The sequence below is a fragment of the Myotis daubentonii genome, chromosome 1, assembly GCF_963259705.1.
Source record: "Myotis daubentonii chromosome 1, mMyoDau2.1, whole genome shotgun sequence".
Taxonomy (NCBI): domain Eukaryota; kingdom Metazoa; phylum Chordata; class Mammalia; order Chiroptera; family Vespertilionidae; genus Myotis; species Myotis daubentonii.
This window is the reverse complement of record NC_081840.1, coordinates 221,453,179-221,480,390: the sequence shown is the minus strand read 5'-3', so window position 1 is coordinate 221,480,390 and position 27,212 is coordinate 221,453,179. Positions and strand designations below refer to the sequence as shown.

General features: G+C 39.8%; 1 long non-coding RNA gene across 1 annotated transcript in view; it reads left to right on the top strand.

The window, feature by feature from the left end:
• The window catches only part of LOC132220800 (uncharacterized), a 28,769-nt gene extending 1,910 nt beyond the window's left edge, over positions 1–26,859 (top strand). The window contains exon 3 of the long non-coding RNA XR_009449871.1: positions 26,786–26,859. This is a non-coding gene — a long non-coding RNA (uncharacterized LOC132220800). The remainder of the gene's footprint in view (positions 1–26,785) is intronic.
• The last annotated feature ends 353 nt before the right edge of the window (positions 26,860–27,212 follow it).

Here is a 27,212-nt window from a genome sequence, read left to right as displayed (position 1 = left end):
GCTATGTTACTATTGTCATGGCCACAAATTCTCATATGAACTTAGCATCTGTGACTATTTCCACAAAGTCTATTTCAGCCTATAGCTGAAATAAGCATGCATGTCTCTTTTGAACTTTGTTTACCAAATAATAACATCGACTTGGTACGTAGCATCATTCTACTTCATAGGTGAGAAAGTAGTCTAAGTACAGAATTATCAGGAAAAGAGTTATCTCAGGTGTTACCATGACTCCAAAGAGAAATATGGAGGAAATGTTTTATTATGTGAATAATTTCAGTCATTCGTGCATAGAAATCACTCACTCATACTCTCTTTGAAAATAAAAATCATTATAGATCACAACAGGTGGTATGTTTAAGCTGGAAAGGGCTTTACGAAGTGTATCTTTCAGCACTGTAGTCCTTTGAATGCACACAACCCACAATTATCATTCTGTGCAAACGTGGGTTCATAAGACATGGCAAGCAGTCTTTTCCACACATACAAAGCTCTCAGAGGACGATACAGTCTGAAGTTTACTGTCACTTAGGCTCAGTCACACCAAACTCTTAACTTTAATTAAGCCACCCAGCACTGACAACCTCTTGCAGGACTGGTCTATCTACTGCTGCTCCTCCCTCAGGCATCAAGAACATTATAGCATTTGAAATTATAGGACATAGCAGGTCCTTTCTAAGTTTTTCTGTGTTTGTGATGGCCCCACGTCCCAACACCCTATAGAAACTGTTTGAGAAATTGTTGGTTAACCATATCCGTGTACACAATCCAGTAAAACTATATTGCATCACCTGCTGCTGCAGGGATGGCAGATGGGCCACAGTCCAAAGCCTCTGTACTGCAGATCCTGTCTTGCTATGTCGTGTGAGGCTTGTGGGAGATCCCAGGGAAACACTCAGAGTTGCTTTGTTTTTCCTCCTAATACAGACATTGTATTTACTGCGTGCATAAGTAGCTATGTAATAAATGTGTGTGATACAAACATATTCTTTTATATGCTCGTTTTATATGCCCTTTCTTCTCCCTACCAGACTTTGAGCTCCTGGAGGCTTTTCCCGAACCCCTTCTAAAATGACTCCCTCCCACCTTCAGTCAGTCCCTGTTATGTCTAGAATCTAGACCAATTATCTAGACTGAGTTTAGATAACATGACTTGTTCGGACCTGAAGATAGCTACCTTTTTAAATGTATTCACATCTTCGTGTTGTTGGCCTCCCCCACTGCAATACCAGCTCTATGACACTCTCTCTTGTTTACGTTTTCCCGCAGACACTGTTGGATGCTGCCCAGTGGCCATTCCTAAACTTTTTCTCCCTTGGAGACTGTAAAAGCTAATTATCCTCCGGCTTCCCTCCCAGCGATTGGCAGCTATAACCAAGTTCTAGCCAAAAAGAAGCAAAGACCGCACTGTCCAATAGGCTAGACATTATATACATGTGTTTCCATTTCAATTAAATAAAACTAAAAATTCAGCTCCTTAGGCACACTAGCCACAATTCCGGTGCTTGCTGGAAGATACTGTTTTGGACAGCACACTTGATGGAACGGTTTCAGTATCACAGAAATTTCTATCATCAATACCCATCCAAGGGGGAATTCTGCTGGGAAGCCTTAGGATAGAAGTTGTTTTTGTGATAAAAAGAGAATTGTAAGAGATCTCTCTCACCACCTCATTTATCTTGCTTAGGGACGGTATTGTGAGGACAAGATACCTGAAGCTGAAACAGGTGTTTTGTGACCACAAGGCAAAAAGCCCAAAGGAAAATTCCAAATTATGAAGAGGAAATGTGAAGACAAAAACCATTTGTATCACGGAGGTCATAGGTGAGCTGCCTACTGAGGCTCTGAACTTATTTTTATTGATAGTTAATATTCTTTATTTTAAGCCACTGCTGCTGCAGTATTTGGGTGCCTAGAACAGTGTGCCTGGCACAGAGAAAGACGTCCAACATGTTTGTTGATTAACATAATTTAAATCTTACTAACCATTGTTTCCAAACATCTAACCCAGTTCATATATATTAGCGGGTGAGTAAAAGCTTTTATGAATTAAATATTTTGGATAACTGGGCATAAACTCCCAGCTAAAATCAACTAACTTGAGAAGATTGACTAAAGTTTAGTCTTCTAGAAGCAAATGGAAATATGTATCTTCATGATGAAATTGACAGGGAAAAGAACAGCAATGTTTAGCACTTGAAATGTCTCAGTGACACTTCCAGGTACCCTGTTAATACACAGAAATTCTCTGTGGGTGTGGGTGTCTTTTTCCCCCCTCATTTAATGTTAATGTATTAATTGTGACAGCTGGACTTTCTATTTTTAGTCATTACATAGTATGTGCTAGCCTGTGTGTTTGGTCATTATCCAGGACCCAGAGAGGGACAGCCATAGTGTCTCAAATAACCCCTGAGCCTCTGTAGACAGCTCAGCTTCTGTGCTGGCTGACTCGTTAGTAGAAATAGTGACCTTTGACATGCCACTAAATCTCACCTTTCAGAATGAGAGTTTGAATTGGAACCAGCTTCCAAGAGCTTGGATTTTATCCCGCGGAACCATGAATTCTTCTTTTGTTTGTCTGCTGCTGCCAGACAATTCCTGAAATGTATCCCCGTGACAGTTAAATGCTCTTTTTAGGTGACCAGATGTCCTTCTGAAATGGCATACCCTTTACCCATTGCAATGTAATTATCACCCGTTGTAAATATAAAGAAGAAAAATGAGGCCAAAAATGGCCAGCAGTGCCACGTGGGGAATTACCTTGATGAAACTGTTGTCTCCAAGTACAGGACCAGGCATTTTAGCACACAGGTGACAGAACAGAGCGGCTCACGCTCCAAATTAAGATGCTCCAATCACACAGCTTATTATATACACTTAAAATATATGGTGAGAATCAGCAAAAGATTAACCCACAATGGACAGGAAGCAACCAGATGGCAGATCACACCACCTGAATATTGGGTCACACCATGTTGTTATGAACTGTCCGAGTTACTCCATCGGTCTGTGTCTCTTCTAACTCAGACACATCAAACTTCCCACTGCTGGGTGTGGTTACAAGGACCAGAGTTGAGGTTTAAGCAAGATGGCTCAACAGGTTTAGGATATCTGGGGCCAACATCTCGCTTGCTCTATTAGAGAGATGCTGGGATAATTGTGCCTGTCCACAATTAGAACACCAGATAACCAACTGTAAATGTCATTTGTACTTCTTGGACACAGGATGTGCTGAGCCATATTGGATGTCACCCATGGATAGCTGATGTTCAGCCCATTAATTATTGAGTGCCTCATGTGCCATGCACATACTTAGTGAATCACAAATATCTACAATAGACTTTTTCCACCCTTTTATACCTAGAAGTAATTTTTACCTTTGTCCCATCATTTTTATCTGTTTACCTCACATGGATTCTTTCTCTTTTATGTCTTCCATGTCTCACAAGCCATTTGCCTCTCTACTTAATGTCATCTCTTCTTCCTTTTTTCTATTATTTTGTAGCAAAATTGAATATTTTAAAGTTATACATTTAACACGTTAGGTGACAGATGAAACAACAGACTTTTGGGAAATTTAGAAATATAATCCATATCAGAAATATAGATGGCTTCCCCAAATAGCAGTATTTCCTGAGTATCTATTTCCCAAATATAATTAATCATATTATATCAGCTATCTATGTTATTATAAGTTTTAGTGCTATGTACCAACTAAAACTGTTAAAATCTATCAACCAAGTAGTAACTTTTAATGATAGGCATAGTAGCAGATAGGCTACTCATGAAATTCTATCTAACTAAAAAAAAAATAAGACAAGCCTGGCCGGCATGACTCAGTGGTTGAGCATCAACCTATGAACCAGGGAGGTCAGGGTTCAATTCCTGGTCAGGGCACATACCAGGTTGTGGGCTCATTCCCCAGACAAGGACATGCAGGAGGCAGCCAATCAATGATTCTCTCTCATTGATGTTTCTATCTTTCTCTCTCTCTCTCTCTCCCTTCCTCTCTGAAATCAGTGAAAATATATTAAAGCAATGCTTAAAAATAAAATAAAACAGTAACTTTTCTTTCTTCTTGTCTGTCAGTTAACATCAAAATCCATTTGTTGAGCTGAATAGAATGGAAGGTATATTTGAAATTATATCTGTCACAACAAAGTAATTACCACTTTGAGTCAATCTCTGAATCAGTATGTTAATAAAACATTGACTCTCTTGTTAAATTTCTATAATATATTTTAACACTCTTATGTATCACTTAGAAGCCTCAAACATTATTAAATCATAAACAACTTGGTTATATAAACTTAATCAAATTTTTAAATTTGGTTATATTAATTATATCATTCATATTACATGGATTTTGGATAATGGGATAGTTTTAGTTTATATTTCAACAAATCACAGTGCATGCATAGCTGTCTGTAACTTTATAGTATGCTAAGATATAAAGAAAAGTGCTAAAATAGGAAAAAGCATTGGGTTTTGCAGTTGGGATGTCGCCATTAATGTATTGACTATCTTTAGCTGGTTCACCTTAGGCAAGTTACTTAACTTCTTAGTGCCTAGGTTTTGTCATTTGTTGTGAGATTTAATTTAAAATGTAATTCAATTTCATATGGTAGCATCAGAAGCATTGAACACATGATTTGCACACAATAGGTCCCTATTGAAAGTTAGTTGAACCTGAATCTTGCTCATCTATACTAATAAAAGGGTAATATGCTAATTAGATGGGATAGACCAGATGTCTTCCAGACAAAGCCATGGTGGCGGGGCCGAGGCAGAGGGGGTTAGGGGTGATCAGGCCGACAGGGGAGAGCCATCAGGCCAGCAGGAGAAAGCTGTTAAGGGCGATCAGGCAGGAAGGCAGAGGGGTTAGTGGCAATCAGGCAGGCAGGGGAGAGCTGTTGGGGGTGATCAGGCAGGCAGACAGATTGGGCCTAAACTGGCAGTCGGACATTCCCCCAAGGGGTTCTGGATTGGAGAGGGTGCAGGTCGGGCTGAGGGAACCCCTGGCACCGGGCCTCTAGTTGTCTCATATTCCAGACAATAAGTTGAAACCTAATTAGGTTAAATGAATGTGTGTCAGGGTTATACCCTTGGTTCATGTGAAAGCCTGAACCAGAGAGCTGGGAGTGATTGGTTCCCCTGTAAACCTGTAATCAGACTTTCTGATTAACCTGGTCATGAGTTATAATGCGAACAAGTCACTCACTGAATATCTCTGTTTCCCTACCTGCAACATTGAGAGACCAATAATCTCCCCTGCCATTCTGGTAACATGGGAAAGGTAAAGAAGTAATGCATGGAATAAATCACGGGGAAAAACATCCTGTGTAATGCTAACCTGTTATTATAAACATTATAAATTACAAAAGCATTTCATCTGTAGTAACACTACATTACAATTATAAATACATCAGCTCCTTTCATCTCCAGATTTCTAAATTCCTCCACGAACAGTGCTGTGAACATTCTTAGCTGATTCCTAGACAGTTCTACTAGCAAGTCAAAATGGAGAATTGAAGCAATTATGCAGAAAATCGGGGAGGAAGTACGTCCATTCTCTCCACAAGGTCTGACTCGCACAGTTCCATTTGTCCAGGTAATGACCCCAATTGTTCTCATCCTTTGCAAGTGAACACCCATCACGATACAGATTAATACATGGAGATTCTAAGTTCAGTTCCATCCACCTGAGAGGTGTGGTCCATTCAGGGAAAGCTTTTGTCTTGTTTATTACTGTGTCCCTAGCCCTGAACAGTGCCTGACATGCAATAGGCACTCCATAAGTGTTTGCTCAATGAATAGATGAATGAAGAAATAAATGAATGAATGAATGATCGAAACAATGGATAATATTTCTCCCTTTATTAAGGTGTCTCCTCCTGATAACAAATAACCACAATCTAATTGTTGTAAGGAAACTTAAGCAACATCTTTATTTATGAAGTCAACTCTTAGCTCAGTTCACTCTGCATTGAAACTTCTCACATGTGCACTTACCTCTTAGAACTATTTGAATATTTGATGCCCTCACTGCTAGAGTCTGCTCTGAATCAGGCAAAGTTACTCATCTAATTGAAGCCTGCTTGGCTGTAAAAATTCTATATATTAAGTTCTAAATCCACTTAATTAGCTTCCCTAATCTTCATTATTAAAACTCAGTCCCTTCTGATGGGAATATATAATCAAAACAACCTGTCTGGAAATGAATGCGGCAATGTGCAAGGTGGGGCAAAAGTAGGTTTACAGTTGTTTGATTGGAAAATAATACAGTAATTAATAAATAATAAGACAGTAACACACTTTGTGTTGCCTGTGCTCACATCTGTGAACCTGCTTTTGCCCTGCCCTTTATAAAGACTCTTAGGAGAGAGCGAGATTCTATCTAGGGCTCTGTCCAGTGCTGTGCCTAACCTTTCCTTGAGGATCTCAGGGGTTATTGGTTACTCAGCCCTCTAAGAATATTTTTGCTTTTTTTCTCTCCTTTGCTTTGTGTATCCATCCTCCACCTCTCCTCCCCACAGTAACACTGAAAAGAGGAGAGTCAAGGGTCGCTTATTTCTTAGGTCCCTCGTCAGAACACCATGGAATTCTATCAAACTCCTATGTTTGTCAAAACTGTTGTAGGAGAAAGTGACAGAAGCACAACTGCAACCAGATTAAACCCAAAGGGAATATGGGATTGGTTCCTGTGAATAGGAAGGTGCTTCAGGCATAGCTGGACCTGGAAGCTGAAGCGATGTCCCCAGGTCTTTCTCTTTCTATCTCTTCTCACTTGGTTCTCTGGCAAGAATCCCTCACTGGGTAACTGAAGAGTCATTGGTAGCTCCACCATTGTCTTCTTATTGTAAAATCCCAGCAAAACCACAGTCCTTTCTCCCAGTGTTCCCAGTGGGGCTATGACGGGCCTGTCTTGTGTTATAATCCTGAAGGAGGAGTGAGGGAATGAAGTCCTTTGACTGATCTGGCCTGTGTTGAAATACACCTCTTGGAACAAGTGTAGGATAGGGCGAGTTCCCCAAATACATACTTGATGCCAGAAAAAAACTGTCCACTATGCTATCTACGTCTAATAGTATATCAGGTAAACCTAAAAAAAAAAGAAGAAGAAGGAAGTAAATGTCCCAAAATGTTAATCACAGTTGTTTCAGGATTGGAGGCCTGCAGGCAAATTTTAATTTTATACACACACACACACACACACACGTATATACGTGTGTGTGTGTGTGTGTGTGTGTGTGTGTGTATAAATATTCTCACTGGAGGATATTTTCCATTGATTTCTGGGCGAGAGGAAGGGAGAGAGAGACACACATCTGTGAGAGAGAGGAACATCTATCGGTTGCCTTCTGTCTGGCCCGACTAGGGGTCGAACCCGCAGCCTAGGTATGTGCCTTGAAGAGGAATCAAGTTCACAACCATTTTGGTCTACAGGATGGTGCATAAACAACTGAGCAACCCAGCCAAGATCTTTACATTTTTATGTGTTTTTTTTGTTAACTTTTAGAGTGCACGTACATTACTAATATAATTTTACAAATATGGATTATTTTCAGTATTCCTTTGACTGAATAAATGAATGAATGTTATTGCTGAGTTTACTGTGTGTAAAGTACTTTTCTCAGTGCTGAGAGCAATTAAATGAATAAAAAGGGCTTGGTCACTACCTTCAAGGTATTTGTTGTCAGATGGGGAGGACATTCATGACATTCATTTAATTGCTGCTGTGAAGGTCTTTAAATTCTTTCAGCAAAGGATAATTGCTATTTAAAAGTTACCAGCTATTATTGCTCACTGCTTATCAGCAGATTTCTCTCTTTCATAACAGAGAGAACAAAGATTTAAATATTTAAAAATCATAAAATATGTTTTAAAAATCATATTTATATGCATACATATAACCATATAGGTGTATATGTGTGTGCACATATATACCACAATAAGACACAAAGCTCAAATGTATTAATCTTATCTCATAAAATTTTATATTCTGCCTGAACAAATAATGTAAAATAAAATCAAAAGTCAAGTTGCTAAAAAGAACTTTGAAGTATATATGGTGGAGGAATATTTTATTATTATTATATGAAAAAAACAAATCAGTAAGAAAACATTCAACAGGTGAAATATATGAATAGCTATTTCTCAGAAAGAGGAAAATGAAAGGTGTGAAATATGAGAGTTGCCCCTGGAAGGCTCAGCCTCACTAGTAATTAAAGAAATGCCAGTAAACAAACCCACCCACAAAATTTAAGATGCTAATTTGCACCTAACACATTAGAAAAAATTAAACAGATAATATTTGGTAGAGAAACCAACCTTTTTCTGTATAGTTGGAGGCTATACAAATAGATACCTTTTTTTTTGCTTTCCCCCAGCTTTACTGAGATATAATCAACATATAGCATTGTGTAAGTTTAGGGTGTACAGCCTTTTGATTTGATGCATTTATAAATTGCAAAATGATTACCACTAATTGTTAGTTACACTTCCACCCTGGAACATAGTTACCATTTCCTTTTTTATGGTGGTGAGAACATTTAAAATGTACTATCTTAACAATATTCAAGTGCATGGTATATTATTAGCATAATCACCATGCTGTAAATTAGGGATACAGCTTTTTTGTAGGAAAACTTGGTATCATCTTTCAGAAATACTAATAGGAAACACCCTTTGATATAGCAATTTCATGGAACATTGGTGCATTTTTCTTGTAATTCCCAAAACCTGGAAATAACATGTATATTAACGAGTTGAAGAAAGAGAATGAGTTTGATGAATTATGTTAAACCACATAGGGATGACACTTCACCTTAAGTGAAGAGTTGAGGATCCCTGTGTGCTGTGATGTCCTTCTAGTTAAGTGAAAAGAGAGCTACAGTAGATCCTCATTTCTACAAATAAATGTGTGTGTGTCAGGGGAGAGGGGTGTATTTGTATTATGTGTATACTAGAGGCCTGGTGCACCATTTCATGCATGGGTGGGATCTGGCCGGCCTGCCCTGATGGGAGCCTATCAGGCTCAGCCGACAGGGGGAGGGGCCACAGGTGGTTGGCTGGCTGGCCCCACCCCCAATCGAGGTGTTGGGGGCCAATCAGGCCTGGATCAGGTTGGTTGGCTGCCACAGTGCATGTCATAACCACCAGTCATTCCAGTCGTTCTGGTCGTTCCACTGTTCCAGTCGCTAGGCTTTTATATATAGAGATGGAGCACTTTTTGGAAGGATTCAAAGAATCTTAATAATGGATACCTTACCTGGGAGAGGAATAAGCTGTGAGGAGACTTATATTTCATTGTGAACAATTTTTTAAATATACATTTTTATTGATTTCATAGAGGAAGGGAGAAAGAGAGAGAGATAGAAACATCAATGATGAGAGAGAATCATGGCTTGGCTCCCTCTTGCATGCCTCCTACTGGGCATGGAGCCTGCAACCCAGGCATGTCCCTGCCTAGAAATCGAACCGTGATCTCCTGGTTTGTAGGTTGGTGCTCAAACACTGAGCCACACCACCAGGGATGTGTCCCATTTTTTATATATATATATTTGATTTTGAAATACTAATAAATTCTACACATACATATATTTACTTTGTAAGAAAATTTACCGCGAAAATTGTAAATCTATTTTTCAATGTTTGCCATCAGTAGACTGCAAATCATCAGAGTAGATTTGTTCCAAGAAGAATCTCTTGAAGGAAGCCTCTAAATTATCTAAGTGTAAAAAATATGACTATGTAACCATAAAAAACTATAAAGCAAGAACATATCTATTGCCCTAAGGAAGTCCTTTGAAAAAAAAAAATAGGTTAACCAAAACTGCTCTTTTTAATATCCCTTTAAATGTAAATCAGGTCACTGGGGAAAAGGTGAGTCTCTTTGCTTAGCAACCAAGGAGATCCCTGGGAGCTTAGGGATGGAAACTACAGATGAGGACCCTTCTGAGGCTCCATGGCTTTCCCTCTCTGATAGACTTAAGTGGTCTTGAGGGAGTTCTGTCATAAGTAACATTTCAGCTGAGCATAGAAAGAGAGAGTTGCCCCTGGAAGGCTCCTGCAACTGGAAAGAAAATGGAACATTTGGGAAAATGAGAAAAGACCAATTTGTCAGGGATCCAGATGGAAGGGAATTGTGCCATCCGTGGAGACTGGTGAGGGAGGCAATGGTAAGATCTGGCAGGGGTGTGTCTTTGATCATTAGGAATGTTGTTTTTCACCTTAATTACAGTTGGAAGCCATTGAGGGGTTGAAAGCAGAGGGAAGACACAATAAATGTTGCTGTTTTATGCACTTCTTTTGGCTCCTGGGTGGAAATTGGAGGGGGATGGAGAGGGGACTGCACACAAATAGATTCTATGAAACAATGAGGAGTTTCTAGCCAGAGAGGAAAGATTGTAGCTTAAGCTAGGATGGTGGGAATAGGGATGAAGAAACGCAGGTATATATGGATGATACGATATTTAAGAAACTACAAAACTCCTTTTTGTGGTTGCTTGGAGAGAGGGAGATCTTGGAGATGCCCCTCAGTTTTTTGAGTTGGCTGGGTGCCTGAGGATGTTGTTCATCAAGGAGACCCTAGAGGAAGAGCAGCTAGCTTGCTTGGGAGGGTCATGCGTGCTGCTAGGGCATGTTGAGACCCAGGTCCATTTGAAGCATTCAGTGGTGGTGTTGAATAGCTCTATGTGTCAGAGTCTGTAGTTTGCAGCAAGGGCTGGGATATTTTATTTTATTTTTCGTCAGAGCATATAAATTGTCTTTGAAGCATAGGTGAGGAAAAGATTTTCTAAGTAAAAAATAATAATAATATATACACACACACACACACACATATATGTGTGTATATATATATATAATAAATAATAAAAATGAGAAAGGAAAAGGGATTCACTAGCATCTATGCTAAAGAAATTAAAATTTTAAGCTTTGGGAGAGAAGAACGCGTCAGAGAAGGAGTTGGCAGCAGAGGAAGAGGAACAAAAGAAAGAATAAAACCTGAGTGTGGCATTTCAAAAACAATGTAATAATTCATGACTGGTGATAAATCTCTATCATTATTTAATTTCTTGTTTATGGTTAATCAGATTACTTAGTGTCAAGGAAGATGTAAAGAAATCTTTCTTTACCACGAACAGTATCTATTTTATATCAACCCTTCTCAAATAGCCTCTGGAACAACAAAGGAAGTGAACGCCGCCGATTTAAACTGCAAAGGAACAAAAACCACCAACACAATCACCTGTCCTGCATACCACACCCAGTCTGCCCTCCAGCCCAGCCCCCCCTTGGAGCTGAGGGAATCCTCAACCCCTGGTGGCACAGCTTTTTATAACATGGCTTCTGAGTTTTACTAATAAGCATGGAAACTCCAGCTGGCTTCCCTTCAGCTGTTGCAGGAATCAAGGGAGAGTGATTCTTTCTTTTCTTTGTGTCTCCACTCAGTTTTTAGGAGACAGAGCTGAAAACTCCAGCCAGATGCCCCAGAGGGGGTATTTCTAAGGGTCCCATTGCCACTGAGTCAGAAGGAAAGAATACCTTACCAAGAAGCCATTGGACGGGAGCTATCTTTTGCCCAGTTAAGTCTTTTAAAGATAAATACCTAGTCTAGTCCTTTACAGAGTCTCCAGCAAAATTTTGTCCTTTGGCAAAATAGATAAATATATGGGGCTGACTTCCAGAAAAAATGTTTGGTTTTTCTTTTTTGATTTCTTCCATTTGTCTTTGAATGGTAAGCAGGGTTCTGTCGATAAAGGGCCAAACGGTAAATATTTCAGCCTTTGATGGCTAGGGCGTCTCTGTTGCAACTACTGTGGTTAAACTAGTGATAGTACATCAGTGAGCACCACCATCTTACAGTTAAACTGTATGAAAACTGAAGTTGGCGTTTCATGTAATATTCATGCGTCATGAAGTGTTATTCTTTTGATTTCCCTGGCTCCATTTAAAAATACAAAAACCAGCCCTAGCTAGTTTGGCTCAATGCATAGAGCCATTGGACTGCGGACTGAAGGGTCCCAGGTTCAATTCTGGTCAAGGGCACATGCCTGGGTTGCGGGCTCCATCCCCAGTAGAGGGTGTGTAGGAGGCAGCCAGTCAGTGATTCACTCTCATCATTAATGTTTCTATCTCTCTCTCTCCCCTCTCCCTTCCTCTCTGAAATGAATACAAGTATTTATAAAAAAAATAAAAATACAAAAACCATCTTAGCTCATAAAAACGGATGGAAGACTGACTTGTGCTTTAGAAGCAGGTCTTGACTTGAATTGTCACCTCCCTCTTTCCTCCACCCAATAATTAATTCAGAAAATTCAATTTCAGTTGTTGAAAATGAAAATGTTAAATGCTGGGGGAACAAAACAATCTGGCAAACATTGGAGTCCAGTTCTTTTAACGTTCTTATTTACAGCAATCTTCCTGGTCTGCACCAGCCAGGGCTGGCCATTTGCCTAGAGTTGATAAGACTTAATGGTGACAGCTCAGATAAGGATTCCAACTACAAATTCTCACCACTCACGCTGAGTTTGAATCAGAACTATTGTCAGTAAGAATGGCGTCTGTCAATCAGTGTGTTGCTAAAACCAGCACAGAGCTGATGGTTGAAGCAGATGTTTGAAATGAAATTATAAGCACTTAGAGCCATTTTGGGAGGGAGTCCAACCCAAAAAGTTCTCTTGCTATCAGCCTGCAAAATCAATATGAATTCTTGACATAAATTTTAAATGTTTCCTGAGCCCTTAGCTGGAAGTGACCTTGGACCAATGATGTCAAGTAGGCTGGAATGTGGTACAACTCTTTTGACAAGTGGTACAAGTCTTTATTATCGGTCTGTGTCCCAGGCTACCAGACATAAATTTAAGCAATGAGGTCATGCAAATTACTTCTGAATGTTTTACACTCAAGATGACCCCCTTTCAGAAAAACAATGCTATTTTTTCTATACCATGGATCCTTTATATAGAACTAACACATGTGATGACTTGGGATCAAGCTTTTCTTTCATATTCCCAATATTTACCTAACTTGAGACACAGGGGAAAATAAAGGGGGCGGGGGTATTCTACAAAGGTAATTCTGAAATAAGATCAGCCAAAAGACATGAACATTTAGAGGCCCTCAGGCTTTGATAACAAGAACACAATAAAAATAGGAAATTCCAAGGCTTTCCAAGAAAAATTCTCAAAATTGAGTTTCAGACTAGTAATCAGAATCCGGAAGCAAAGAAAATTCCTTGCTGACAAGTATGCTAGGATAGCCTCTTCCCAAGAGAGCCCTTCCTCAACAACCGCATACTTCCCATTGCTCAACCTCCTTTAGTGAAAGACCCTCTACGTAAGGAATTTAAGGCATAGCAACCCCTAGCACCTGACACTGAAAAGGCTAATTGGAAACAGTGCCGGGAGCTGGACCCCGGCAAAACAGGCTAGATTTTTATCCACTCAAGTGAGCTTTGGAGACACCCAGCCTGGTCTCTCCTCATCTTTGCCTGAAAATTAGTCCACAGCTTTGTAAAATTTTACAAAGAAAGGAAAGCTTAAAGCTCTCCTCTAAATATTGCCCTTCTTTGTTCTATCCTTTCTATCTCCTTCCCCCCTTCCCCCTCCCCCCGCCACACAAATAAAAAGAGGACACAACTTTCCCTGTCAGATATTCTTCCTGAGTTTCTAATTTAGAATGATCTGAGTTGTTTTTTGTTTTTAATATTTTTATTGATTTGAGAGACAGAGAGAGACATCTCCTGCCTCCTGCATACCTTATTTTGGGATTTGAACCCACAACTCCAGGCATGTGTCCTGACCAGGAATGGAACCTGAGACCTCCTGGTATATGGGTCAATGCTCAACCAACTAAGTCACACTGGCTGGACAGGATGAGCTGAGTTTTTATTTTATTACAAGGAAACTATTTTATAGTTTCTTTATACCAGGAAAGGACAGAGTTGGCTCCTTATTTGGAGCGTGCTTTTTTTTTAGGAAAGTTAAGACCAAGCACCCAATGAACAGAGGAAATTCAGGGATTTGGAAGCATGCTCTGACTCTTGGGGAGACTGAGAGATTATGCAAGATAAATACAGAACAGATGGTCAGATAATTGGGAAGTTATGGTCTATCAACAGGGTGGGGGGGCGGTTGGCAAGGCTAAAAGCTTGGTGAGTCAGGTAAGGCAACTCAAAGAGGCTGCTGTGGGAGACATTCACATTACCTATTCTAGGATATTCCTTCACGGGAGGCTTTAGAGCAGTGGTTCTCAACCTTGGCTTCACATTAGAATCACCTGGGGATCTTTTTAAAATCCTGATTTCTAGGCCTCATCCCCCAGAAATTCTGTTTCTTTGTTATGGGGTGAGGCCACAACATTAGTAACAAAGAAACAGACTATCTAAATCAGTGGTTCTCAACCTTGGCTGCACATTGGAATCACCTGGGAATCTTTTTAAATTCACCCCATAACAAAGAAACAGAATTTCCGGAGGATGAGGCCCAGAAATCAGGATTCTAAAAAAGATTCCCATGTGATTCTAATGTGCAGCCAAGGTTGAGAACCACTGCTTTAGAGTGAGTTGGTCCAGGAATGAGTGGGGGGTCCCATCTCAGGAGTTAGTTCTCCCATGATTTCAGAGGCTGAATATTCCAGGTGACTTAGACCCTAAGCTGAACCGCCAACAACCTAAGGAAAGTTTGGAATATTTTTCTTTACTTCAAGGGTAGTGGGAACATATTTTGCCTGATTCTTATCTTGTCTGGGGGTGAGCACTAGCCATATTGATATGGCCGCTTAAGGAAATGACACTGGAAATTTAACTTTTCAGATTTTTTTTTACTCAAATAACTGATATAGCAAAATGATTTAGGACCTCCCAAATGTCTCTGCAATTCATCATCTGTTGAGACCAGAAATATAGTGTAGAAATATGGGCCTAAAGCTAAGAAGTAGGAGCCAGGAGTGTTACTATAGCTGACGCCCCTCTCTGAGGGAATGTAGACCTGCAGAAATGGAGGACTCACTAACACATGGGACTAGGTCACCTTGGTGCCAGGAAGGGTGCAAGGTGCTCCACTTTGGTTAGCCTACAAGATCTGTATAACAGCTTTTTGGATATATATCATTGTGAGTAAATGAGAGAGAGAGAGAGAGAGAGAGAGAGAGAGAGAGAGAGAGAGAGAGAGAGAGAGAGAGAAATGAATGGATGTGGTCCTCAAGATCTTCCAGGAAAAAATGATTTAGGACCTCCCAAATGCCTCTGCAAGGATTCAAACCCACATTCAGCTCCTGCCTCCAAAACTCAAGGAACTCTTTCTAGCAAACCTGGACCCTCTGATCTGAAAAGAAAAGAGACCAGCAACAAACCAAAAGCAGAACAATAACGCAGATGAGTTCACTTTAGACTTTGTGTCTTATGCTCTTATTGCTGTATAAAGATCCCTATGTTATTTTCTAGATGGTTAATGTGCTTATGCTAAATAAACCCACTCTTAGATTTTCCTGGAATTTATGCTTGCCACTTAATAAAATGAGAAGAATATATTTACCGTTTTAAAAAAAGGAAAGAAAACAGCAACATAGAGTTTCCTTTAGTTTCCTTGCGTCCACTCCTTTCTTCAGACCAAATAGTGGTGCCTAGATTCCAGCTGCAAATTCCTTCAGCTTCGGGGGATGTAATTTGCTTGGTGTTGGGGACTAAAATTCACTTAAAGTAGCTATGTGCCCTTTTTACTATCTTCTCAACTATCTTGGGCTCTCATTCCTTTTTTTAAATTGGACCTTTCCAACTTGAAGGAGAGCAAATAGAAAAATGTTCGTGTTCCATCACCTGTTAACATTATAGTATTTAAACTCTAGGCCTATCCCATCATTTCCTCTTGCTCCAAACAGTTGACAAATGCCTTTCTGTCACCTTTAATGTCTTTAAATACCTAATTCACTTAGCATTTTACCTTCCTGACTATTCTTAGAGGTTCTTCTGATTCCTTTATATTCACCTGCCAGTCTTTAAACCTTACATCCTAGAACTGATGCAACTGGAATTCCATGCAGGGCCATATATTATACCATTTCACCCCTTTTCAACATATGGTGTTTATATTGAAGGGCAATTGGCATCAAATTGTTCGTTCCCATAAAAAAATGAGTTGGGTTTTCTGACACTTTGATGAACTGCTGTTTCTTTAAATAGCCATACATTTGGATGTTCTATCAAAACAACCAATAAAATTGCTTGCAGGGTTTGTTTTTATGCTTTTAATTGGGTTGCTTTCCCAACTACTGCAAATTCTTTCGATGTTAAAGCTGTTGCTTTTGTTGGATAATGTTAGCAGTATTAGAGAGTAGTTATCCAAATTTTGGTGCATTTTAGGGAATTTGGTTTGCATCGCCCTTCCAGCACAAAATTGATGCTCCTGACCCGCCATTAGGAGGACACGGAGCTTGAGTTATTTCCCCTGCGCTGGTGATGGATGGTGCTGTCGGAGTCGCTGACACTCTCTTCCACGTTACCCATTGTGACTAATCGCGCGCATTTGCAAGATGATTAGCCAAGGTTAGGGGTACAGTCTGTGATTATGAAACCAATTTTTTTTCTTTATGTGAAAAATTACCAGCTTGCAATAGCATTAAATTGTAATTTTGCTCCATATCCTAACCACTGGTAGGTTTTTAATAACAATTCATATTCCCATGTCTATTTGTGTTGTTTGCGACGTAGTTCTTGACGAGAGCCTGTCCCATCCTCATTTTTTGCCCATTAATGTCTACAGCTTTGAATATACCAACTTTACCGCTACAGAACCAGAAGTTCACTTATGTATTTGACCATTGAGTGCTTACTATGGATTAAGCTCTGTTCTAGTGTTGAGGATATGGCCCTGGATAAGTCAGGCCCTATGTTGTAGTGACTGGAGAGGAGAGTGCATAAGGATACAACTGAAGATATAGGTAGGATGCTATAATAGGGTGGGGTAAGGTATGGAAGGAAGATAGAAAGTGCCAGGGAGGGAAATTGTTGCTACTTTATAAAGCGTCACTGGTAAGGAGACAATAAAGCGGAGAATAAAAGGAGTGAAGGAACCACGGGCTTCCAAGCAGATGACTACAGCACGTGCAAGTAATCTGCAAAAGGAAGTTCAAAAACAGCCAGGGTAGCTGTGTGGATCGAAGTCGTGAGAGAAAGACTCTCAGAAGATGAGTCAGAGAGATAGGAAGGGGCCTGATCAGGTAGGACCACGTGGCTATTGTAGGCTTTTGGGTTTTATTCCAGGTGACACTGGAAGCCATTGGGTGATTTTATTTTTATTTACTTATTTATTTTAAATATATTTTTATTGATTTCAGAGAGAGGAAGGGAGAGAGAGAAATAGAAACATTAATGATGAGAGAGAATCATTGATTAGCTACCTCCTGCATGCCCCCCACTGGGGAGGGAGCCAGCAACCTGGGCCTGTCCCCTGATCTGGAATCGAACTTTTACCTCCTGGTTCATAGGTCGACACTCAACCACTGAGCCATGGCAGCTGGGCATGAAAGGGGACAACTAAGATACTTTTGAAGTTGCTGTAATCTTTCTCAGGTTAATTTATCCAGTTCTACTTTATATATTTATTTTCCCCAGAAAGTTATTATAATAATGATGTATTTTATATTTGTTAATGGCAAAGACATTTTCCTTAAAAAGTATTTTGATGTACATTACTTTAAATATGACCCCCAGCCCTGACCAATTTGGGTCAGTGGATAGAGCGTCGGCCTGCGGACTGAAGGGTCCCAGGTTTGATTCCGGTCAAGGGCATGTACTTTGGTTGTGGGCACATCCCCAGTAGGGAGTGTGCAGGCAGCAGCTGATCGATGTTGCTCTCATTGATGTTTCTAACTCTCTATCCCTCTCCCTTCCTCTCTGTAAAAAATCAATAAAATATGTTAAATATGACCCCCAAATAGTGGTTGTGCAAAATGCATGTGTATTCATTAAGCAAACTAGAAGTTGTAAGAAAATTTGTGGTTTGTATGTTAATTTCTGAACCAAATACAAAAAGTATAGTCGACTTTTTTTGCACAATTTATTTGACATTTGTAGTTGCCTCCCCGGTACACAATCACCTCTTCTCAACAAACCATGATTTTATTTGTGATTTTGTGTGGTTTTAGGGATGATAATAACTGCATCCACTACCTCTAGGAATAGAGCACAGGACCTAAACCAAGCCAGCTGGGACAATGTTCTCCTCAAGCTGCCATGGTTAGTTCTGGAGTTGGCATGTGCGCACAGCTAGTATAACCAGAGAGAGGGAACTCTGGGAAAGCCAAGTCCTTCTTTTGCTTTGGATGGGATGACCCACTGATATGAAGTCCACAACTCTGGAAGGCATTTTATTTTATTAATAAAGCCTGCTTGCAGGTAAGAAGGTCACATAGAGAAAGAAAGGGGTGAGAGAATCAAAGCAAGACTGAGATAAAGACATTCCATTTTAATCAAACCATGCCTAAAGCCTGCCCCACTTCCTGGTCTGTCATTTAGAGCAGCTTGTAGATTTTCTTTATTACGTCAGTGACTTTGTGTTGAGTTGTCTTTTACTTGAAAAACATTCTGATGTATTCATATGAATGCCTGGCAGAGTGGATAAGATTGACTCTAAGGAATACGTTTCGGTAACTTTATTTGAATACACATGTGTTTGACCCATAGTATTGAAAAATGAGTAATAAAATCACATTAGAAAGTCAATTTCATAGACCACATAGTCAGGTTTGCTCATCTGATTCTCTTGCTCAGTGTCCATTCTTGCTTCTTTGTTGGGAAGAATCACCCAACTCAAGAGCAGGGGATTTCAGAGTTGGCCTCATTTTATTGCTTAGGATATGTGATAACCCAGATGCATCAACAGACATATCAGGAGCTCAAGTGAGCTGGGAAAGAGAGAGCTGAGCTGCCAGATGTCAGAGTAGCCGATTAAAGTAACAGGCCAAAAAATAGAAGAGTTAAGTCTTCAATCATCTACTGAGACGGTGTAAGCAAGAGGCTAAAACTGGGGAAAATGCCATCTTCTCATGTTCCATTTTGAAGCAGGGGGTCCCGTGGGGGTGAGGACGACGGAGCCCTAATGAGGCATGCAGACTCCGGAGACCAGGTTCAGTGATGCAGATCTAAGTTCATTGTGTAAGTGCAGCAGTATATATAACATTCTGGACCAATCAGAAGTTTACACTATCCTTAGGGCAGCCAATGGTAGGAAAGATCAGGGTATTATGTAGGGGCTCTAGGGGGCTTGCTCAGGCAGGCGTTGCCACTTCCTGGTGTGCCAAGGAAGCTTGTACAGGCGGAGTGTGCTCACGCCATTGCATCCACCACTGCACTCAGATAAATCTCCTGAGCTCTTCCCACACCATTTGTCCCCATGAAATGAAGCACTGCTCCAAGATCAGAGATACTGGTGTAGTCTCATCATTGAGGGGACCCCCCAACAAAAGCCTCTGGCATCTCTATGGACCCCTGGTGGCGGGGCAGGGCTAGGAATGGAAAAGTACTGGATGCTGAGCGTGGGGGACACTGTCTTCAAGGTTTTTCTCCTTGGCACATAAGAAGGCCTTGGCAGAGGCGCCTGAAGAAGACCTCGGCTGAAGGCCTCAGATAAAAGGAGCTTGGGCTAGGAGTGCAGATAAGCATAGGAGCATGGCCAGTGAGGGGGCCCGGGTCCTTGGCTGCATCTCCCTTCAGAGGCTGCTAGGCACTGGCTGTGCCCCAAGTCTGGTGTGGGGAGGGCAGCTTTCCATGGAGGCCTGCTGGGTACAGCCTTGGGAATTGGCTATGGTCTGACCTGAGAAATCACACATTGCTTTTTAGCCAGGAGCCAGGCCCTGCAAGAGGGAGGCACAATTATTTTTAAATGTTAAGGTCCTGAGAGTTTTCATGAACACTTTTCAGTATGGTATGCGGGTGTGTGAGGTATCACTTGGATCAGGGTTAAATGATCTGTTGTTTGGATATTCCTGCATTTGTGGGTTTTATATTTCCATGGTGGAAACCCCTTGGTTCAAAGACTTCTAATTGGGTTGCAACTCACATGACAAAGTAAAGCTCAAGAGGAAAATAGGCTGCGCTGTAACCAACAAAACTTGGTGTCTGCCCCGCTCTTCCAGGCTGCAAAATCTGGTGTTCTTTCTCCTATTCCAAGCTTCTTCTTCATTCATTCACCAAGTCTTTTTAGTTGTACATTCTGAAGCACCTCTGCTTTCTAACCTCTCCTTTCTGAACTCTTTGCTGTGACTTTACCCAGAACTTGAGTAACTCTCACCTGGACTTTAAAAACTTTCTCTTAGCTTCTCTCCATCCTTAGTGCAGTTTGTAGTTGTACTATACCATGGTCATCCTTCTAAAAGAGTGGTTCTCAACCTTGGCTGCACATTAGAATCACCTGGGAATCTTTTTTTAAAATCCTGATTTCTGGGCCTCATCCTTCGGAAATTCTGTTTCTTTGTTATGGGGTGGGGCCACAACATTAGTAACAAAGAAACAGAATTTCCGGAGGATGAGGCCCAGAAATCAGGATTTTAAAAAGATTCCCAGGTGATTCTAATGTGCCCCCAAGGTTGAGAACCACTGTTCTAAAAGAAAACAAAACCAAATTAAAAACTCACAGAATAAAGAGATCTCTAATGATTTGCTCCCTGGACAACTCTGTGACTCTCTAATAGAGCAACAATATTTTATTTGGGGGACAAATACTGTAACTTCTTTATAGATCCTAAATGTGTTGCCTAATAAGACGATGCCGCTTTCCAAATGACCTTTTGAAATTCGCCAACTCATGACAATAAGTTATTTCCCTCCCCCTTGCTGAATGCCAGGACATCTCAACTTTCCTGAAGGTCCCTAGGCCTCCTCTGCTGGCCACCAGACAAGTTTTAAAGGGATGGTGGGGGTCCTTCGGTGCACTGGCATAAAAAATATAAACAAAAACACAATCAAGCAAAAACTTTTAACTTTGATGTGTGAGGGAACTGCATGTGAGTTAAGCCGTAGGATGGAGAATGAATAAACCCATGGTAAGCTGATAAATATACCTGTATGATACTAAAAAAGAATAGGAAATAAGTTGCTTTTAAAACAGCATTGTTGCCCAGCTGGCATGACTCAGTGGTTGAGTGTAGACCTCTGAACCGAGAGGACACGGTTCAATTCCCCAGTCAGGGCATATGCCTGGGTTGCGGGTTTGATCCCCAGTATGGGGCATGCAGAAGGCAGCTGATCAATGATTCTCTTTCATCATTGATGTTTCTATCTCTCACCCTCTCTTTCTCCCTCCTCTCTGAAATTATTAAAATATATTTAAAAAAAAAGAAAAAAACATTATTTTTCTCACAGATTTTTAAGTTCAAACATAAATTTAACTTCAGTGGTTAAGAGCAAACTGTAGGCCAATGAATTGATACAGGTTTGGCCTGAAGCTTGGGTCATAAACGAAATTTTAAAATAACATTTTAAATCTTTTCCATGTTAAGATGGTAAATTTTAGGTTATATGCATTTTACCACAATGTAAAAAAAAAGAAAGAAAAAAAGTCTTGCCTAATAGAAAAAGTCCAGATTTTAGAAGGAAGATAATGGAGTGTGGGAGAGAGGGAGAGTTGTATCAAACAAACTTTCTTTTTGGTTGAAAGACTTTGTTTTGAATCTCATTTCCCACAACAATTGTTCCAAGTTGAGATATTTTGACAATAAATATGATTTATATTTCAAAATCTGGTTTTAAAGAATTGGGAAATTCATCAGTTCTGAAGTAATTAAGAAGTTGCTACAAAATGTGAAGCTGTATATTTGGGGCATTGTATATTTAATTTCACGCAACATTTTAAAATGTTGCCTTAGCCGAACCGGTTTGGCTCAGTGGATAGAGCGTCAGCCTGCGGACTCAAGGGTCCCAGGTTCGATTCCGGTCAAGGGCATGTACCTTGGTTGCGGGCACATCCCCAGTGGGGGGCGTGCAGGAGGCAGCTAATCGATGTTTCTCTCTCATCGATGTTTCTAACTCTCTATCCCTCTCCCTTCTTATCTGTAAAAAATCAATAAAATATATTTTTTTAAAATAAAATAAAATAAAATAAAATGTTGCCTTAAAATTAGTAGCTTATGTGAAATGATTTGAAAAGGTAATCTGGGACATTTCAGAATGCATAGAGAAAGTTTTTCTGAACTTTCTTAGGTGTGTAGATGAGTTTGCTGGGGCTGATATAACAGCACATCACAGTTTCGTGGCTTAAATGACAGAAATATATTGACAGTTCTGGAGGATGGAAAGCCAAGATGAGGGTGTCAACCTGGTTGGTCCCTTCTGAGGCCTCCCTCCTTGACTTGAAGATGGTACCTTCTCAGTGCCCACCCAGTGTGTACGCATCCTCTGTGTCTCTCTGGTGAGTCCTAATCTCTTTTATAAGGAACGGTTAGATTGGATGGGGTCCCACCCACGTGACCTCTTTAAAGGCTTTCTTCCAATGTGTCTCCAAATACAGACACATTCCAAGGTGCTGGGGATTAGGGCTTCAACATGTAAATTCTGGCAGGCCACAATTCAGCCCAACGGTATGGTACACTTGTGTAATATCTTACAGAATTTCCAGTTTTTGAAAGTGTAATTGTATTTTATTTTGAGAAACTCTGGTTAATATTTTGTAGCATTCTTAAGTGGCAAGTATGAATTTGTATGACATGAAAAAAAGTAGCTATTTGTTTTTTTACAGTGGCTTCGGTGTTCTACACTTGGTTTATTTGTAATTAAAATAAGAATAGGGCATATATATATATATATATATATATAATATAAAGAGTAATATGCTAATTAGATTGGGAGACCTTCCGTACAAAGCCATGGTGGTGGGGCCGAGGGCAGGGGCGGGTAGGGGCAAGCATGCTGGCAGGTGGAGGGCAGTTGGGGGCGAGCAGGTCCGCGAGGGGTGGGGGGGAAGTTGGGGGTGAGCGGGCCAGTGGGGAGGGCAGTTGGGGGCATCAAGCTGGCAGGGGGGGCAGTTGGGGGTGATTAGGCCAGCAGGGGTTGGCATTTGGGGGTGATCAGGCTGGTGGGGGGAGCAGTTGTGGGCAAGCAGGCTGGCAGGGGTCAGTAGGGGGTGGGTGATAAAGCCGGCAGGGGAGGCAGTTTGGAGCAACCTGCCTGGTGGGGGTGGCAGTTGGGGGCAATCAGGCCGGCAAGCAGAGTGGTTAGTGGTGATCAGGCAGGCAGGCAGGCAGGCAAGCAGTTAGGAGCCAGCAGTCCTAGATTGCAAGAGGGATCTCTGACTGCTGGTTTGACTGCCAGTTTAGGCTGGATCTGGCCTAAACTGGCAGTCGGACATCCCCCGAGGGGTCCTAGATTGGAGAAGATGCAGGCTGAGCTGAGGGGCACCCCCCATGCACAAATTTCATGCGCTGGGCCACTAGTGTATATCTATATATCTACATATCTATATATCTATATATCTATATCTATCTATATCTATATCTATCTATCTATCTACGTGGTTGGGTAAAAGTAGGTTACAGTTGTGAGTATACAAAACAGTTTTTTCTTGTATTATTACTTAACTATTATTGTATTATTTATTTGTATTATAACTGTAATCCTATTTTTTCATACACGCACACACACACATACATACAGAGAAAGGCAAGTTATGTTACAGCCACTACTAAAACAGGTGCAAATAAAAAATGACCTTTCAGGTCTAAGTTTAGAAGGGAGCAGTCTTGTCCAAACACTCGAGGGCACTGAAGGAGAGGCACAATGCAGCCTCTTCACCACATTTAAGTTATAAGTTAAGCCTACCAACTGTTATGTAAAACGTGTCCTAATTGCCTACCTTGACAAGTACACTTCTACATTAAGAAATTCAAAAATATGCGTTAGTGTTTTTCATATAATTGGTAAAAAATAGTAGACAACGCAACGTAATTATTAATTGGAGATATCTAGGTGTTATCTTGATGGAAGGCCGACTGATAAAATAAAAATGCATAAATTATTATGTATTTATTCCATGAAATTTATTTATCTTGCCTCCATTTCAGCAGTATCAGTAATTATATTATTATAATCATTATTTTTCCTTGAGTTATTCTCTATTAAGAGACATTATATAAAAGATTAAACAATTCTATTGTATTCAAAATGAATACATTTCAATATATTTTCACACAAAATAAATATAAAATATAAAAAAGTTAAAATAGCTTTCACAAGTTTGGTTGTTTTTATTCTAGTTTATTCAAACTAAAATAAAATACAAATAATAAATATCTTAACTAAAATTAATTAAAGTTGCAATTTATATTTTTTTGAAAATATAATTATCATATTTAACACAGTTATAAATAAAACTGTTCACATTCCTTGTATTCACTGTCCATTACATTGCTAATGTAAGGATTGCTGTCAAGTTTCACATATATTACATATCAAATTACATAATGCAAATTTGAGAGCAATATTAATTACTATTACAAAATGTCCATCAGCTGCCATGTGCAATGCGGCAACTATGCTAATTACTTCCTGAGTGCCTCCTGAAGGACATCCTGGACCACTGATAGGAAAGGATACTGGCGTTCATGCTGAGAGGAAGGCTCTGATAGGTGAATTCTCTTAGAGTACACCCTTCCTGCACTCGGAAGCATCCAACATCATCAGCTTTGCAATCGCACATTTTCATCTCTATCCCTACCAGAAGGACACAAAGGAAGAGATCTGGAAAATACCTTCCCGGCCCTGAACAGTGTTGCTGCTGTAACAAAAGTACCACCAACTGAGTGGCTTAAGCAACAGAAATTTATTGTCTTACCGGTTTGGAGGCTAGAATTCCAAAATCCAGGTGTTGGCAGGGTTTGCTCCTTCTGTGGACTTAGAGGAGAAGGCATTCCACTCCTCTACCCTAGCTTCTGGTGGCTTTCTGGAAACCTCTGGTGTTCTTCAGCTTATACATGCATCTCCCTGAGGTTCACATGGAGTCTTACTGTGTGCATGGTGTCTGTCTCCACATTTCCCCTTTTAATAAGACTAGTTACATTAGATTAGGGCCCAGTCTAATGGCTTCATTTAACTTGGTTACCTCTGTAAGAATACTATCTTCAGATAAAGTTACAATCTGAGGGACTACAGGTCAGGACTTCAAGGTAGAAATGTGCATAGGGGCATAATTGAACCCACAGTAGCTATCTGTTTTCTAAAGCCTTTATGTAGAGCCTTACAATAGACCTTGAAATAATAAACTTGAAAATGACATCTCCCTATAATTGCGGTATTTTTATTCGTGGAATAAGGTTGAAATATAACTAATTCTTGCTTATTTGACTTTTCTTGTGTGAAGCTGGAAAAATTCTAGATTAGACCTAACTACCATATATTGTAAAACCCATTATTTTCTGCCGTGGTGATGACAGCCATTTCTATGACAGTAAAGTCTTAATTATGAAATTCTAGGATGTCATGTGTAGTAGTTGGGGTTTAATGAATTAAGCTTTTTTGACATTAGGAAAGGAAAGGAAAAAGAGAACAAAAAGGTAGTGGAAAAGTAGAGGAGAGAAGGAGAAAGAGTAATTGCAGCAGACAGAGAAGAGAAAGAAAAGGAAGGGACAGTAATCCTGATAGATTAATTCTTCCCTGGTGATATGACTGTCAGAGACAAATGATAGAGAATTACAGTAGATTTTAAAGTCAGATTCAAACAAAACTCCACTATGTCTGTGTTCTGCATGGGTAAGGCTTTTAAGATTATATATATATATACACACACACACACACACACACACACACATATATGATATTATTTTCTTTTTCGGTTTTAGGTTGCTATCAGAAAGGAATCAAATCCTTTGCATCTGTCTCCAAGATCAGCATATTTAACTACTCTGACATTAACCTAAATGTTTTGTCTTCTTCCCCTATTAAACAAATTATATTTGTGCTTTTCAAGTAGATACCTAAATTTAGCAATAAAAACATAAGCTAAGTAAACACCATATAATTATTAAGTCAATTTGGTTGGAAATTGGAACACTAGGGCAATAATTTAATATTCTAATTATGAACAATTATATAACTAAGAGAATTTTTTGTCCCAGTCATGTGTATGTAAACTAATTATGTGAACTAATCTGCTAACTAAGATGAATTGTCATTTATGGAACATTAATTTAAATGATTGTCCGAAGCATGACATTCTACAAAAAGTTGATTTCTTTATATAACTCTTTTAAGAGATGAAAATGTGTTAGACTGTGTAAATTGACTTAATTTTAGAATTGCAGTTACTAGCTACTTGAAATGACTTTGAAATCATGTGTTTCCTAACTCTGCTTTTAATAGATGCATTGAGTTGGTTTTCTCTTGTCATTTTTGGGCAATTGACATTACCTTCATAATAGGAAAGCATACATTTATTTAAAAGAAGTCTCTATTGAAAATGACATATTCAGAGGTTCACCAAGCTCAAGAGGCTAAGCTCAACCTGGAATGCATGCACATTTTGGGAATATATAAATGACTAATTTTCAAAACAATGGGTAAAGCTAAGCTATGTATAGTACATACATTTAAAAAATGTATAAACAATTAAAGTTACCCCTGAAAATATCCCTCATACCTCATAGATTTTTAGAAAATACAATTTGAAGCTCTAGGGCAATAACTCAGGGTAATAATAGGGTTCTGCACCTGACTGTAATTTTTAAGCTTACAATTTGACTCAAATTTTCATGCAGTAAATCATGTAGACCATTAAATTATTGTTTTCCCTTCTCATAGGCACATAAGACTTTCCAGTTAGAAACCTCTTCTTGCTCAGGGATGAAGGATGAAGAAAGATATATCGTGTTGGGTATGTACTAGCTAATTATATTTCCTCTCCACAAAAGCCCAGTGATGTAAATAGAGCAAGGGTGCTTTTGTAGGTTGTAGGTTCTGAAGGATCCCCAACCCACTTAACGTTATTAGTGCATATATAGCCTGCTTATGATTTTTACCGGAGGAAATCATGCCTCCTCTCCCCTGATTGCTGTTGGGGGCGGGGTCCTTGTGATATCCCAAAAGAGAAATTTTCTGAGACTTGCACGGGAGAATGTGATATAGTAGAAAGTTTTATTTCCGTGGAATCACATCCTGGGGTTTCCAAAGTCCCATTAACCTTAGTCCAGTCATAGAGAAGGGAGCTGGCGTTTCAATAGAGCTAAAA